Source organism: Ambystoma mexicanum, chromosome 5q (assembly GCF_040938575.1).
Source record: "Ambystoma mexicanum isolate Mex_15411 chromosome 5q, UKY_AmexF1_1, whole genome shotgun sequence".
Lineage (NCBI taxonomy): Eukaryota > Metazoa > Chordata > Amphibia > Caudata > Ambystomatidae > Ambystoma > Ambystoma mexicanum.
In genome coordinates this window covers 41,210,586-41,227,065 of record NC_090933.1, presented here as the reverse complement: position 1 = coordinate 41,227,065, position 16,480 = coordinate 41,210,586, and the positions used below count along the sequence as shown (strand labels likewise).

Sequence of the window (16,480 nt, the reverse complement as noted above, 5' to 3'; positions counted from 1 at the left end):
GAGGGGGGGCAGATCACCCAATGTCAGTTTGGGAATGGAGGGTGTGTGAATATAGGTGTTATGGAGGAGCCACTACTTGAAGAGTAGATTGTTGAGCTCCTCCTGAATTAAGCCAAAGCATTTGCTACAAGTATACATTTTGCATAGTGTGGGGTACTAATGACATTTTGCTTCCAGTCATACGCTTAGAATGTGCTACTTTCACAACTAGATACTCTCCCAATACTTTTCTGCAAAGAGAATTAGGAATATACATGAGCAAAGTACTTTTAAAAATAAAAAAAAAAATCACATTTTATTAAGATTTTGCATTATAACAGTGCATAACATAACAAAACATGAATTTCCAAAACACAATGATAACACATCCCCACTATCCCTCCCCCCACCCACCCCCAGTTCGAGCGCTCATACGTGTTCCGGATAACAAGTTCATGGAGAGCATAACAATGTTTGTCCATTAGTTTCGTAGCACACTGAAGTTTTGGGCCAAGCCTTGTGCCGCTTTCAGTTGGTCGAATTGGTAGCGGTATTTCACATCTGGGGGAGGCCCCTGATGTGGCTACGACCCTCTAAGACGTGCCACCATATTTTTCAAAAAAGGGGAGCCATAGTTCTTCGATGTTTGATTTGGACTCGTCGATCAGATGGGTGAGGAACTCCATATCGTAAATGGCCCGCACTTTCGTAACCCATACCTCCTCCCCCAGCATACAGGAAGTTTTCCATTTTTGTGCCAGACAGCACCTGGACACCACCAACATAACCTGCAACATGTGGTTCTGGGATCCCTCATGGTTGTCCCCTATATCAATCCCAAAGATCCAGGATAGCACCTCTCCCCAATATATCTGGACCTTCGGGCACCTCCACCACATATAGATGTAGTCCCCCTTTACCTTCTTACACTTCCAGCAGTGTGGGTCGTACCCCAGTCTCATTCTGGCTATCCTTTGTGGGGGGTAGTGCCACCTGGTATAACCTTTAGAGCCTGGTGCTGAAATTGCAGCGAGCCCGTGGAGCGGTTGGCCCGCCTCCACATTTTTAACCACCTTTCGTCATCTATCTCCTCACCTAGGTCCCTTCCCCATTGCAAGCGAGCTGGTGGTGGGTCCCTCAGGGCAGAGAACAAAAAGAGTTTATAAGGCGAGATATCACCCCTTTGGAACCATGGGTGGAAATGAGGAGTCTCTCGAAATCGGTTAGATCTCTTCTGAGGTTCAGTAAGCACCCTGAGGAGTTGAAGGTATCGGAATGGTGATAGGGTGCCTATTCCCAGTGCCTCCTCCAGCTCTCTCAAGGGTAGAAATGAGCCCCCTACCCAAAGATGTCCAGTCCTGCTTAGAGCGGCTTCAAACCATTTCTGAAACGCGGCTGGCTCTGCTATTTTGTCTGTGAAGGGGGGGGCCCAGATGCAGCTCAATGGGAAGGGCCAGGTCGTGAGCCAGCGATAGTAACCTCCCTCCCTCCATAGGGACCATAAGACTTCAGGACTGGGTGGTTCAGGACCCTTCTGGGGATGTTCTTTCTGGGAACCCATAGCCATTCCTCAACTGTGACAGGTGCAAGGACTTTATTATCCATAGCCATCCAATGTCTTTCAGTACCTGGGGTGAAGGGGTCAACAAGTACTCTCAAATGGGAGGCCCTATAGTAAGTCTCCAATTCCGGATAATCCACCCCACCATCTTCCTTTGGCCTGGTTAGCACCTCGTAGGAGATCCTGTGTTTTTTACCGGACCAGAGGAAGTTCAAGAGGACTCGCTTCGTTTTTGTAAAGAACGTCTTAGGGACCTGTACGGGAAGCATTTGGAAGAGGAATAGAAACTTAGGGAGAATCACCATTTTCACAAGGTTGAGGTTTGCCATCCAGTAGAGGCCCGATCTTTCCTATCTCTCTGTATCTTTTTTAATTTCAGACCAGAGCGGGGGAAAGTTACCTGGGAATAATCCCTCGGGGTCGCGTGTCACTTAAACCCCTATATAACTGAACCCTTCCTCCTGTAACCTAAAGGGGAGCCCCTTCACATAGTTTATCTCTAGATCTGGGAGACCCCCTAGCTATGAATGCCTCTGATTTCCTGAGGTTGACCTTGTATCCCGATAGGTCGCCACAGCGTTTCAGACCCTGGAGAATCATGGGAATTGTCTGGGACGGCCTTGTTGTGTAGAGTAACACATCATCAGCGAATAGGCAAATCTTGCACTCTGTGTCCCCTATCCGTACCCCCCTAATGGCCTCATCCTTACGAACAGAGATTGCCCAGAGTTCCATCACCAGTGCGTATATCAGGGGAGACAGTGGGCATCCCTGCCTTGTGCCTCGCTCCAGAGGGAACATCCTTGATTCAGTCGCATTTTCGACTACCCTATCCGAGGGAGAAGAATATAGAGCGGACATCCATCCCAACCACCTCAGCCCCATCCCTATGGCCGAAAAAACCTCCCCCATGAAGGCCCAGCTGACCCTATCGAAGGCCTCCTCCGCGTTCGAGGACCAGCAAAAGTGCGCCCTCCTCCCGCACCACCCTGGATTTGAGAACATGAAGGGTTTTCCGCATATTATCGGAGCCCTGTCCATTTAAGATAAATCCCACCTGGTCGGGGTGTATTAAGTGGGGGAGGCAACTCTCCAATCTGGTTTCCAGGATTCTGGCGAAGATCTTGGCGTCTAGATTTAAGAGCGAGATGGGTCTATATGACCCACAATCTGTCTGGTCCTTGCCTGTCTTAGGTATTATGGTGATTAGGGCCTGTAGGAAAGGAGGAGGGATCGAGTCCCGATTTCTGATTTGGTTGAATAATTTGGTCAGCGGCTTCACCATGGTCGGTTGGCATTGTTTATAAAAGTCTGCTGTATAACCATCTCCGCCTGGGGCCTTCCTAGCCTTTAGTCTTTTGATGGCTCCCTCCACCTCATCCTCTGAAATATCCCCCTCCAGGGCCTCACGTTCGGGGTCAGTCAGTCGAGGCAGGGTGCACACGGCCAGGTAGGTCCAGATGTCCTCCAGTAACTCGCCCTCTGACCTGGAATACAGTTTACTATAGAAATCAGCAAAACCCTCTGATATCTCCTCCTGACCTTTGCAGACCCCACCTTCCTCGTCCCTGAGGAGGCCCACCCCTCTCTCCACTCTACATCCCCAAGCCCTATGGGCCAGAAGGGTCCCCACCCTGTCACCCCTTTTGTAGTGCCTTTGGTGTATCACACTTTCTTGATGACTTCACCTATGAGGACCATATGTAGTGCCTGTCTTTTGCCCTGCATCTCTACCAAGGGAGCCTCTCGGTCCTCCCCGGGCGCGCCCAGCCTAGTTCTCAAGGCCTGCAGTTCTGTGCAGATTTTGTTTTCAATTAGGCCCCTTTCATGTTTAAGCCTTGAATCTTCAGCTATCAGGAGGCCCCTAAAGGTGGCTTCCGCCGCCTCCCACACCACTGCCATGTCTGTCTCCCTATTATCGTTTATCTCGAAAAAGGCCGTCATTTTCTTCCTCATGAATTCCCGAAATATTGGGTCCCTGAGGAGCGTATCGTTGCACCTCCATCGCGATGTTCTTGGGGAGACAGGCAGTGACCAGTTTGCTATCAGGAGTTCAAGGTCCAACCACGTTATTGCCTCTACCCTTGGTTGATCAACTTCCCCTCTCCCCTCCTCGGATATTAGCAAAAGATCGATTCTTATGTAGGTATAGTGTGGGGGTGAGACGAAGGTGTATCCAACCTGGCCCGGGTATGCCCTGTGCCACGCATCCACCCAATAGTGTTCCCTCAGAAGGGTCTGCAAGGCTATGTTATCCTTGGAGGGTCCCCTGGGCGTCCCCCACCCCTTCGCCGACGACCAGTCCAAACAGGGGTCCAGTATAAGATTAAAGTGCCCACCAAGTATGGTGGCCCCCTCTGTCCATTCATCCATAACCCTGAAAATTTGAGTGAGGAATTGTATCTGGCCCGTATTGGATGCGTACAGGGTGGCTAGGGTGATGCGTTCCCCCTCGTGGGCAACCCTTGACTCCCAGGAACTGTCCCCCGAAACCCTTCTTGGTTTCTATTTCCGTGAGGCAGAATGTTTTGCCCAGTAGGATGCCCACCCCCTCCTTCCTGGTACTTCTATGGGAGGCCCAATAGTTACTGCCAATGTCTTTCCCCCTTATAGTGGATGCCTTCCCCTGTTTATAGTGTGTTTCCTGTAGGAAGAGGACCAGTAGTCTTTGTTTGCGAAACATATTACTTGTGAGAGATCTCTTATTCTGGGAGTTTAGGCCCTTAACATTCAGTGTGCCTATTCTCCACTCAATCATTGTTATACCTCGTCTTGTGCTCTTTGAACCCCTTTATGTAATTCCTATATATCACCCGTTGTGAAACAGAAAACCCATGACTTGAACTGTTTTTCCCCTTTTCCCTTAACCCCCTCAAAGACTCCCCCCCCCCGACCCTCCCTGCCTTACCCGTTTTACCAAGGCGTTCGTCGTCAACCGCCCCCCCGCCATGCTTGGAACTAACAACGAACCACCAGGGTTGCTACCCTGGCCCCGGGAAAAAATTACATGTAGGACGTTCCATCACGCCCCAAACTCTAGAGTGAACCCCCTTTTGCGTCGGCGCCGAAGCCCCAACGAGGCCCCCACCCGACCCCTCTGTGCACATATTCTGCATTCCACCCCGCTTAACCACGGGATCCCATGCTGGATGTCTCTCAACGTGGAACCGCAGGCCCACGTCTATTCTCGTGGTAGAAGCAGTGAAAAACATTCCACTTAAATTCTGGACCGACCTCTCGTCAAGCAACTGTGAAACTTTAACTCACAACATTCAAACAAAGAACACCCCAACTGTGGTAAGGACTTAAGATAGCCAACACTTTCCCCTGGTCATTAGGACCCTCCAGAGGTTGTGTTTTGAGCTACAATCTGTTGGTTGAGCCTTCTTGACATTTCTCATGTGTTCATGTAGGGCCCCCCGGTCTGCTGGGGGATGGCTAGTTTTTTGGAACTTCCTGGAGCCATTCACTTTAAGCTTCCCTTGAGAAAGGTCGGGGCCCTGAGGGGCATAGCTGGGATCCCTGCCGGTTCCGTTCTGATCTCTGGATGTTCCCACCATGTCCCCCGTCAAGTCGTCCGTGGCCCTTTGAATGTCTTCTTCCGTAACTAGCTGGTATCTCTGGCCCCGCCATTCAAAGGCAAGGTAGAATGGGTGCCCCCAGCGTTAACGGACCCCCTTCTCCTGCAGCCATCTGGTGATGGACCCGCATTTGTTCCTCATCTGGAGTGTGAGGGCCGAGAGATCCTGATAAATTGTCACCCTTGAGTTCCCATATTGAATGTCTCTCAAAGTCCTTGCCATTTCCAAAAGTCTGGCCTTGTCTCTAAAGTAGGGAAATCTTGCCAGCACTGACCTCGGGCCCTTTCCGCCCCCACCCGCCCGATGGACCCTGTCGAGCAGGAGCGTCTCTCCGGAGTCCGACCCCAGGACAATCCTGATGATGTCTTGAACTTTCCCCTCCAGGCCCACATGGGTCTCCCCCCTCTGTTTCTGCAAAGCCGAAAATCCTCAGGTTATTTCTCCTTTCGCGGTTTTCCATGTCGTCGACCTTGAGACGGAGGTCCTCCTCGCAGCGCTGCAGCTCCTTGAACCTTACTTCCATTTGTGTCTCAAGAAGGTCTGCAGAATCCTGGTTATTATCCACCCCTTCCATCCAGTATTCCAGTGTGGAGACCTTGGCCATGAGGTCAGCGAGCTTGGCGCCCATGTCCGTCCTCATACCTCTGATTTCTTTGAGGATTGTCTGGATGTTGCTGTACACGGTGTTCATATCTGGAGCTGGCGCAGAGGGGGGGGGGTCTGGTTTCCATCTTCGGTTGCCCTGGTGTGAACTGATATCTCGCTAGGGTTTCTTTCCAGTTCATGGGACCCCAATCACCCTGGGTTGCTGAGATTTATGATGCGTCCACTGGTATCGTTCCGGTGTCCTGGGTTTGTCTGCACTGTTGTGTGGAGCAGGCCTTTGGGGTGTTCTCGCAGTGTATAGTGTTCTGAGGGTCCCGTTCCACAGGTTACCACTCTGATTTCCCCGGGTCGGCCGACACTGGTGTGCTAATTGCAGCAATTTGGGGGAAAGTCCAGAGCCCCGTTTAGTACCCCAATGGGAGCCTGGGTGGATCCTTGCTGGTATCAGTGAGTTCAGTGGTGAGGAATCCGCTTTTCTGTGTGGTCCCCTCTATGTTTCCTCCCTGTGACCCCCCAGTGTGTTGGGGATGGGCAGGGTTTCCAGGCCTCCTCCTGTGCGACTCCCCGGACTGGGCCCTGCTTCTGGCAGGATATTAATATCTCCACAGATTATGGCGGGGGCTCGCTAGGCTGGTGGTGCCCCATGAAGTCTTCTGGAATTGGCCGCAGGAGGGCAGCAGTCAAGGCCACCCCCTGGTGATGGAGGAGATAGTTGCCACCAGGGGAAAACCAGGTGGCTCTTGGTGCTGGTGGAGGGGGTGTCCCTCGGAAGGGGAAAGGGGTGCTGTGTGATGCCCGCACCACTGAAGGAGCACAGAGAGGTGCTTAAGGCCCTGTGAGTGTTCCGCCGTGTGGGCACTGGAGGGTAGATGTATGGCAGGGTGGTGTGGCTGTTGGTTCTTGTAGTTACTGTAACTGCGTGGTTTGGGGTGACTGACCTGGTATCTTCACGTTGCAGGTGCTAATTTCCCCGAGTAACCTCCCTCTAGGCGTTTCAATGGAAGTAGAAGGGAGGGGGCACGACCGCGCTCCGCGACGGCCCGGGCCTGTTAGAGATGCTGCAGGGGGGGGATAGACCCCCGGCGATTCCGAGGCCCCTGCGGCCTCACAACCTCATTTGTAGCGCCTCTCTGGGCTGGCCTGGTGGACTCCCAGATGCCGGCGTGTGTGTAGCAAGGAGAGGTCCAGGCACGCTCCCGCGTCGGGCCGGGCCGGGTGGTATCCACACTGATGGGAGTGGGGGAGCCAGGGGAGAGCAGGACCCAGCGTCCCCGCGGCGCAGTATCTAAGGCACCCAGGCACCCGCGCCAGGCTCTCCTCCGGCCACTTCCCCTCACGAGGCCGCACTGCACTCTGGTGGTGGGGGAGGGGTGGGTCCGAGGGCCCCAGCGCCGAGGCGTCCCCACGCCGGCGAACCCCCGGGGGGGACCGTCACCTCCAAAATCCAGCAGGGGACCCCCAGCGGTGTCCGCAGGTGCTGCGTGCAGGGAGTGCACCAGCCCCTCCACGTATGAAGCAGTGGGCTGCGTCGCAGGCTTTAGGCCGCGTCCTCCCCTGTGTCGGCTGGGGGAGGGCCGCGGTCCACACACGGCTGTCTCCGCGGTGGGGGCACCCCAGAAGGCCGTTCCAAGGCTCAGGGGCTCTCTCCGCAAGTTGTTGGGGGTCACGCATTTTTGAGGCGCTTATTTTCCAAAGTTTCCCAGGGCCATGTAGGGAGCACGATGCTTAGGCAGCCATCATGTTTGCGCCCCCTGGTGGCCTCCAGCAAAGTAGACTTTTAACGCCTTTCTGGAGATGGAGACTTTTAGTGCCTTTAGACAAAGATCGTGAATTACCAACACAAGGCTGCACTCACTATATAAATACCTTTAGGGAGTGAACCTATGATAGAATGGTGCTTTTGACAAAAACCTAAAATCATTTATAGAACTACAATAAAATGAGTTAATTACTTATGACTGTTCACATCTGAGCTGTCCAGCTTGTTTTAGTGTTTTTTCTGAGCTTGTTCATCCCTCCAACTAAGTCGAAAGAACTTCTACTAGAGTACTAGAAAAATATTTAAATTAACTCACTGTTTAGTCTCCTTCCTATAATGAACAAGTGAACTTTGTTAACAACTATCTGTCAGTGCAGTTCAAAGTCATAATTGGTAGCACATAGGAGTTCCTTCAACAAAGCAAAACAAGTCCTTGGAAACCAGCACAACAGCTTCCTCTGAACATCTTCCCCTCTGCTCCAGATATCTCCTTGAGATAGCTGGAGCCGAGGGCAAACAGAATGGCAGCTGCATCTGAGATGGTGTGCTTTTGGTAATGGGGAAGCCTTAGAACATAGTACAGGTGATCCTAGTTAACTACCTTGGCTTTTAGTGAGTTGCCAAGCTTTATTCAATTAATGAGAACACATGACAGTACCGGGGTAATCAAATGACCATGTCAAGGGACACCAATTTCCAGGTTCTGTTCTTTTATTTATAACGATAATATAACTTTATTCGAAGAAATGTATCTTCATCGAAGTACAAAATTCATTACACAAAACTTTTAAATAAGGCTCATGGAGATTATAGTATCAGATATATTAACAAGGTTTGTCTTCTATAAGAAACCCTTTTTTAAAAAGCCTAAATTTTGGAATTGCCACTTTTTTGTGATTTAACATGCCAAGCGTTGCATATGGTGGCAGAATGTGAGAAGAACAAGTTACTTACCAACTGTAACGTTCTTTCGACTGGATGTTCCTCCCACGTATTCCTCATCTTATGATAAATCGTTATCTCCAGCTTCGCTGCTTCGGAAAAAAAAAAATTCTCGGCAGAGGGCGCTGTGCTCGAGGTCGTGGCGTTGATTGTCCCTCGACGTACTCCGTACTTTGTCGACGTCACCAATGGTATAAATAGCTCGAGCCGCGCCCGTTGCTTCAGTTCTGTTTTTTCGATGTAATATATATAACACCCAGGCGTGTCCCATGACCAATACATTCTTCGTGAGAGGAAAGTGTAAGAAAACGTAAACTGTACTGTGGGGTAGGATTGTAGGGTCGATTAGGAATACGTGGGAGGAACATCCAGTCGAAAGAACGTTACAGTTGGTAAGTAACTTGTTCTTCGAATGGATTGTGTCCTCCCACGTATTCCTCATCTTATGATAGGCTCCCTTAGCAGTATCAATTTTTGGAGGCGGGAGTACCAATTTCAGTTTTCGTGGACAGAATGCAGAACTGCCTTTGCAAATAAACCCTCGTTAGAGGAGGCAGTGTCCAAACAATAATGTTTAATAAAAGTATGCATTGTTTTCCAGGTTGCAGCTGCACAAATATCTGCGGCTGGGACTCCCCTCTTTAGAGCCGCAGAAGTAGCCATTGCCCTTGTAGAATGGGCACGAGGCCCATCTGGTGGTTCTTTTCCCGCTAATCTGTAGCATTCAAGTATGGCTAATATGATCCAGCGGGAAATGGCCTGTTTTGTTACAGATAAGCCTAATTTATGACCAGTATAACCCACAAACAGTTGGTCATCTTGTCTCAATTTAGCCATCCTTGAGATGTAAAAACTAAGAGCCCTTTTGGGATCTAATCTGTGTAATCTCTCCTCTTCTTTGCCCAGATGAGGAGGAGGATAAAAGGTTGGTAGTACTATTTTTTGTGACAAATGGAAGTCCGAGACTACTTTTGGCAAGAACGAAGGTTTAACTTTAAGGACTACCTTATCTTTATAAAAAATAGTATATGGAGGTTTGCATGAGAGAGCCTGAAGTTCGCTAACCCTGCGGGCTGATGATATGGCCACAAGAAGGACAGTTTTTAGAGTGAAAAGCCTCAATGGACATGAGTGCAGAGGCTCAAAAGGTATGCAAGTCCAGAATTTTAATACTAAATTTAAGTCCCAAGTTGGATGAAAAGGTACTGGAGGGTATACATTAGTAAGCCCCTTTAAGAATTGAATTATTAACGGTATTTTGAAATATGAAACCTCTTCCGAGGAGCGCTTGAAAATGGACAGCGCAGCAAAGTATCCTTTGATTGTTCCTATCTGGAGCCCCAGATTAGCTAGATGTAGTAGAAAAGAAAGCACCATTGGGGTGCCACACTGAAAAGGGTCCACATCCTTGTCTTTGCACCAGTTACTAAACCTGTTCCAGCGACATCGGTACAAAGACTTTGTTGCTTGTCTTCTGGCCGAAAGCAAGATTTCTATTACGTCATCCTGAAGATCCCAATCCTTGCATCTCAACCTCTCAGAAACCATGCGTCAAGGTTGAGTGTCTTCACCTCTGGATGGAGAACCCTCAACCTCCTGATTACTTGAGGAATCACGGGGACTGGGGGAAACGCGTACAGCAGTGGAAACTTCCACTCCACTACGAATGCGTTTCCCAGAGCTCCTCTTTGAGGAAATTCTCTTGAGCAGTACTGATCACACTTCCGGTTGATCGCAGTGGCAAACAGATCCACTTGAGGGGTTCCCCAAAGGGCGAAGATCTCCAGAAGGACTTCCTGAGCCAGCTCCCACTCGTGAGAGACCATGCTCTGCCTGCTCCGAGCGTCTGCCGCCGTGTTCTTCTCTCCGGCTAGGTGAATTGCCGACAGAGAGATTCCTTCTTGTATTGCCCAGAACCAGAGCTGCATTGCTTCTCTGCACATTGGCAGTGACCCTACACCTCCTCTCTTGTTGAGATAGTACATGGCCACTGTATTGTCCGTCATTATCAGGACATTCTTTCCCTGTACAGAGGGCAGAAAGACCTTCAGAGCTAGTCTGATTGCCCTCAGCTCCAACAGGTTGATGTGTAGTTTTGATTACGATAGAGACCAACGTCCGCTGATTGTCAGATCGTTAGTGTGTGCTCCCCACCCTGTGAGTGAGGCGTCCGTCACTACCGTTATCTCCAGCCATGGTTGCCAAAAAGACTCTCCCTTGAGAATGTTGTCGTTGCAAGCCCACCATAGAAGATCCTGAGCAACTGCGCTCGGGACTTGCAGAAGATCCGACATATTCCCTGAGAACTGGGACCACTGAGTTTTGAGTGCCCATTGAAGGGATCTCATTCTCAATCTGGCCTCTGGTACTAGGAAAATGCATGATGCCATGAGGCCGAGCAACCTGAGAAAATCGAAGGCCGGTAGATGTTGGGCATTCTGAAACTTCGTTACCATCTGCTGGATGTGGAGAGCTCTCACTTCGGGAGGCGAGGCTTTTCCCGATGAAGTGCCCAAGACTGCTCTGATAAACTGGAGTTTCTGGGATGGTATCATGTGGGACTTCTTGAAATTGAGGGAGAAGCCCAGTTTGTGGAGGAAGTGGCAGATGATTGAAAAATGTTCCTGAGCTTGTCCTGGAGAACTTGCTCTGATCAACCAGTCGTCAGGGATATATGTGAATACCTCCTCTCCTGAGACTTGCTGCCACAATCGCCAACAATTTGGTGAAAACCCTCGGGGCGGAACCCGAATGGAAGAACTCGAAACTGATGAGAATTGCCAATCGCGAACCTCAGGTACTTTCTGTGCTTTGGATGGATTGGCACATGAAAGTAAGCATCCTGAAGGTCCAATGATACCAACCAATCTTGGAGTTGGAGAGCCTGAAGGATCTGAGAAAGAGTCACCATCTTGAACTTGTCCTTCCTGAGTAACTTGTTCAAGTTTCTCAAGTCCAAGATGGGTCTCAGTCCTCCGTCCTTTTTTGGGATGAGAACATATGGGGAGTACCAACCCCTGTTCCTCTCCGCTACAGGTACCAGTTTTATGGCACCTTTCTCTAGCAGGGTTAAAATTTCCTGCAACAGGAGCGGATCCGGAATTTTGGCAGAGTTGGATCCCGGTGGATGATTGAGGCCTTTTTAGAAAGGGGAGGCAGTAACCTTGGGCTACTTTTTCCAGTGCTCAAGCATCTGAGGTAATGCCTCGCCATTCCTTCAGATGTTGAGAGATCCTGCCTCCCACTGGTGTTTTGTGTAACAAGGTCTCAGAGGGATTTGGAGGCGGCTGCAGGAGTGGCTCAGGGTGCAGATGCCACTCCTGAGGCTGATTTTGCACCTCTTGCTCGTGGCTCCACGAGGGAAGTTTCTTTTGCCCCTTTGAGAAGCCTGTCCTCTTTCTCTACCAAAAGAGGAGTAGTATCGAAAAGAACGACCCCTCCAGGAAGATGAGCCGGAATAGGGTTTTAGAGGCTGGCGCAAAGAGGCGCTAAGTGATTTAGCTGCCGCTTTCGAGACCTGAAGTTTTTCTAGGCTTTCATCAGCCTTTCTGCCAAAGAGCCTCGAGCCATCAAAGGGCATGTTGAGGAGTCTAGCTTGCACGTCCGGTGCAAATCCCGACTTCCTCAACCACGCAAATCTGCGTAGCACAACGCTTGTAGCCATGGATCTGCTGATACTATCAGCAGTAACCAGTCCAGACTGAAGGCATTCCCCCATTGCCTCCTTCCCGTCTTTGACTATATTCCGGAAGCCTTCCCTTTCCTCGCCTTCCGGAATATGATCAGCCGCCGCCGAAATACAGTCCCACAGGGTATGGGTAAACCTAGCTAGGGTACAGGTGACATTTGCCGACTTAAGTGCCATAATGCCTGACATGAAAACTTTACGTGCCCAGGCATCAATTTTCTATCCTCTCTATCTGGAGGGATAGTTGGATAAGCAGTTTGTTTTGAAGTAGATGCTGCCTGAATGACTAAACTCTCTGGAGTCGGATGTTTATTCAAATATTCAGGATCCATTCCAGCTGGTCTATATTTTCTTGGAAAGGTGCTATCTGCAGCAGCAATAGTTTCTGGTTTCTCCCAGTTTTTTTCCACAGTCCTTTGAAGGGCCCTGTGAAAAGGGAGAACAGGATCTTTCTGAGGTCCCTTGACGATTATATCCGTCATGTCATCTTGTTAAAAAAAGGGTGAAGTATTACCCCAACCCATGTATTCAACTACCCTGGTCATAAGACCCCTGTACCCAGCATCTGCATGCTCTGCAGGATCAGGTTTGGCGAACTCTAATTCTGGGGATGTGTCAACTCCACTGGCAGAATGTAGAGTATCACTCAGGTCTCTCATTCTAGATTCCTGGTCAATAAGTTCCTCAGGAACTTGTCTTGTACCATAAGTAACTCCCAAAGGAGCAACTTCGTCTTCTTCTGAAGCAGACTCTTCATAGATTGCCGACATAGATTTGAAAAAGTCTGACCTGGGCAAAGGAGTGAATCTCCTTTCTTCCTCTTCCATCTGCTTCAAAGGAAATGGCGAATCACTTGAAGTTTTCGAGGGTGTCTTCGAAGTTTTCGAAGATAACTTCGATAATGGCGTCGGTGACGCATTTGGCTTTGGCGTCGAAATTATCGGCGTTGAGGGCGTCGAAGAAGTTGTCGAAGTCTTCGACGACTTGTGCTTCTTGCACGGCACCGGAGAAGTGCTCGACTCTCGAAGAGTCTTCGACGGCTTTACGTCGACTCGAGGTTTTTTGTATTCCTTAACGCTACTGGTCTTGGCCATGGTAGCCTTGGACTTCCCTTTGTCGTCCAATGGAGCGACTTTAGGGGTATGGCTTTTTTGAGGGTCTTTCGAGGGGGTCGGGCCGCATTCTCGAAAACCTCCATCATCTTTTTGCAGAATTCTTTCCACTTACTGGGAGAATCCGATTTAGTCGGACAACGAATTTCTTCGGTGGGCTCTGAAGAAGAAGATGATGAGGGAGATCTATGTCTCCTCTTCATTTTTTTCAATGACGACGAAGAGTGTCTCGATCTACTCCTAGATCGAGATCTCTTCATGTGCCTATGGCGTCCGATTCTTTAGAATCCGTTGCTTTTTTGTGTCTTTTTGACTAAACCTTTTTTGAGGCCTCCCTCCCCACCGACAGGTTACCTCTCCTCTCACGAAGAGCTTTTTCGGTCATCGATAAGCATGTCGTCGGTTTGGTGACTGGAACCGAGACACCAGAGACAAATCCGGTGGGGATCGGTGATCGACATCTTAGATCCACAATCTGCACACTTTTTAAACCCAGTTCTGGGTGTCGAAGATGACGACATTTTCTTCACAGAAAATAGAAGCGTGCCGTTCTCGGTAGCGAAGCGATCGGAAAAACGGAACTGAAGCAACGGGCGCGGCTCGAGCTATTTATACCATCAGTGACGTCGACAGAGCACGGAGTACGTCGAGGGACAATTGACGCCACGACCTCGAGCACAGCGCCCTCTGCCGAGAATTGTTTTTTCCGAAGCAGCGAAGCTGGAGATAATGATTTATCATAAAATGAGGAATACGTGGGAGGACACAATCCATTCGAAGGAAGCATTTCACATTTTGTGCTGCAAATCGAACTGACTTCAAGTCTTTCTGCCCTTAGGAGTTAAATCCCTCCCTTCAAGCCTGTTCCGCCTAGCTTCCAGTATCCCAGTCACCCAGAGCCAGCAGGATGGTAAGTGCCTTAGAAAAATACAGATAGATCTTCCTTTGTTTTTTGCAAACATATTTCTTTCAAACTCCCCCCACCATTTTGTCAGCAACTTCGGTTAAAGCCTTGGCGTTGGGCTTTGCAACCCACAAATCATACATTTGTGCCAATTCATTCTTTATGATAACCCATGAATTAAGAATTGGTTTCAAAAGACTTTTCTCAATAACCTAGTATGCAGAGAACAAAATAAATTGAGTAAAATCTCCCAGCGCTAGTCCATCCCATGCACAGTGCCATAGGCAGTGTAAATACTGTAGGATGTATCTGTACTACTACCCACTATATGATTGGGGTAGAGGCACAGAGGCAACCCAGCCAAGGATCTCAACTGGTAAATATGGGTGACCCAAGGGAGGTGATGCAGGCTGCTGGTTCTTAGGCACAGTGAATCCCCCCCAAAGCACCCACAAAGGAATGTCCACACACTACATTATGTGCCAACACAATATTCTTTTATTGAAGGATAAAAAGTAAGGTGGATATATACAAGTAAATATACTGTGACATTCTACTCAAATAGTTGGAACTACCCAATCTGATAGTTTCCAATTGATGGTATGGTACATCTGGCCTAATTCGCCAGTACCATTTAATCGATTGGAAACGATCAGATTGGGTAATCACTACCAAACATGGGGAGCGGGGGCTGCAAGGGGGTGTCCCCCTCTCCCCTTGTTTGGTAGTGATGGTCTTTGGGGTAGCAGATGTGTCCCCCGCTTCCGGAGGTTTGGAGGCAGGGGACGGGGGAAAAAAAGAAGAAAAGCAGACACTGCGGCAGCTGATCCGACCCGCGTAGGAGGGACGGAACGGATGCTGCAGGGTCAGAAGATAAGCGGATGTCAAAAAGGTAGGTAGGGGATGGGTGGGGGGATGTATTGGGAGTTGTGGGGGGGGGGGTTATGTTTAGCTGGATTTGACTGTGGCAAAATTTTCTTTCCAGCAAGATTGAGCAGGATCAATTCGGCCGCGAAGAATTCTGCCATGGCCAAATCGTATACATCCAAATAGTTAGCTCAATATACACAGTTCTATGTGGTACGACAGTTTCTTAGTTCAGCAATAATGAACCAACTGGTATCAGTTATTAAAAACCTTTAAAATTAGAAAAACACTGTTAAACCGCACAGACAAAAATGTAGATATGCAGGTAATACTTTAGAACATTGGCAGAATACCTTTTAGGGTACAAATGTAGTTGTGTGTGGAGATTCCCCAGGGCAACCTGTAAGAAAAGATAAGTTATACTTTGCAGGTATATTAAGGCCCAGTCCTTAAATGTTCAGTAATTGTCTGCTTTTGTTTCTACAGATCACACCACCCCAAAGTACCTGGGAAGTAACTAGAGAGCCAGGCCCAAGACGAACCTGGGACCCTTGGATGGATCCCAAGGGAGGAAGCCTCTCTTCCTCGTCACAGTACCTTGGAAGGCGAAGTGGTGGCGTTTCTCAACTTTACTCGACGGTGCCACTTGAGGACTGGAAGAAACCGCCACTGGATTGTGGCGGTTGAGAAGGAAAGGGGAACCAAGCCGTGTCGGAAAGGCAGAAGTGAAGGTCTGTCACAGTGGTCTCCTTGGTCGGGTTGCTACGTCAGCGGTGGATATCCTACAAAGCTGAACCTCACTGTGGACCTCGACAAGGCTTGGGGAGGGGAGGATGAGTCTTTTGGTTTTCGATGACCTTTGGTGGCGACGGGTGCAGTGACAGAAGTAGGTCTCAGGTTTCGGTATTTCATGTTTGCCCGCTGTTCGGTACTTCTGTGCTACAGCCACAGCATGCACGACAGTATGGCTTCTGGGAACTTGGACTCGAGCACAGAACTTCTCCGTGGACCATTACCAAGTTTGGACCCTCAGGACTCGTTCTTCTGTTTGGAACCGCAGGAAACCCATTGTTGGGCCCTTCTCTGCAGGCAGCGATACTGGATTCAGTCAGCCATGGAAAAGAGGACAGATGTCGTGGCTGTCGAGCTACTTGAAGATTTCTTCAGTCTGTAGGAACTTTGCAAGATCCAGAAATCGGGCAGCACTAAGCCAAGAAGCCCCCTCTTATGGACGTTGCGCAGCAATCTGGTTATCTTCTGGTCACGGAGAGCCTCTGGACACAGGAAAACGGTGGACGACTTCTTGGGCTCAAGATTTCCAGTCACTTCTTCTGGACCCAAAAAGGTAACTCTGCCTGACGGCAGGCACTCAGAACTAGCTTCAGGACACATCGGTTTAAGAACAGCAGTTGCATGATGTCTCCTCGTAGCTAGGAAAAGAGTTTTCCTGTCCAGGTCCACTCTTGATCAGTCCTTGAATC

At 49.4% G+C, this 16,480-nt stretch overlaps 1 protein-coding gene across 3 annotated transcripts in view; it reads right to left on the bottom strand.

Moving 5' to 3' along the window:
• Positions 1-16,480, bottom strand: part of AFG3L2 (AFG3 like matrix AAA peptidase subunit 2) — a 1,716,771-nt gene that overhangs the window by 874,969 nt on the left and 825,322 nt on the right. The gene's annotated exons all lie outside the window — the stretch shown is intronic.